Genomic DNA, 994 nt, shown 5'->3' with positions numbered 1-994 from the left:
TAGAATAGAATAAAATAAAATAATAAAATAAAATACAAATGAATGGATAGAGAAGCTGTGGTATGTTCACACAATGGAATATTGCGCTGCATTGAAAAACAAGGAACTCATGCATTATTATTCAAAATTAGTGATCCTGGAGGACATTATGCTGAGTGAAATATCTCAGTCACAAAAAGAGAAATACTGCATAACACCACTGTTATAAAACAGGAATGACATGGGGGTTGGGGAAAAACTAAGAAAAGAGGGGATAAATAATGTATATTGCAGTGAAACAGATGAGGGAGAGAACTGTTTAAAAGGGTTATAGGATTAGGTATTATTTTCATGACAAGATTCCAGAAAAATAAATGCTTAGTAAAGTGGACTGTGGACTTGGCAGGGGGTGGGGGGATTGTATAACAATGCATGCTACAGACTTTGAAGAGTCACAAAAGGACTGTGGGCAGAGTAGTGACCTCGGCACCATCATAGGACAAGCTTCCTCTCATGGTAGGTGCCCCCAGAGCTGGTAGAGGGGTTTAGGGGCTACTCTCAGAGGGACTGAACCTGACTTAAATTAGGAGAAGTCTAGAAGCAACAAGTTAAGGGAGACCTTTTTAGGGTGGAATTGACAAGATTGGCAACCCACTGGCGAGAGAAATGAGGATGGTAAAGTGATGGAGAGAGGAGGTCAGGAAAACAAACTAGGGAACACAGGAAGCTTATTTAGGACCATACAAGTCCTGGTGTCTTAATTTTTCATGATCTGTTTTTAGGTTTTCAACTCCATAGGAGTTCCTCCTACTCTACAGAGGAAGCTCGGGTTTCTTCTTCTGTTGGTAGTTACACGGGTAATTCAAAGGCTGTACCTCTCTGGTGGTTCAAACCCACCAAAAGCTCTATGGAAGAAAGATGGGCAGGCTTCTTTGGTGTGATTTATACACACTGAAGAGAGATGGAGGGTCAGCTATGAGATGGTTCCAACTTGATGACCATGAATTTGAGTCTT

The sequence above is a fragment of the Elephantulus edwardii genome, unplaced genomic scaffold (genome assembly GCF_000299155.1).
Source record: "Elephantulus edwardii isolate Elephantulus edwardi_28Jun2011 unplaced genomic scaffold, EleEdw1.0 scaffold00011, whole genome shotgun sequence".
In the NCBI taxonomy this organism is placed as follows: Eukaryota; Metazoa; Chordata; class Mammalia; order Macroscelidea; family Macroscelididae; genus Elephantulus; species Elephantulus edwardii.
The sequence above is the reverse complement of the archived record's forward strand: the minus strand, read 5'-3'. Positions refer to the sequence as shown.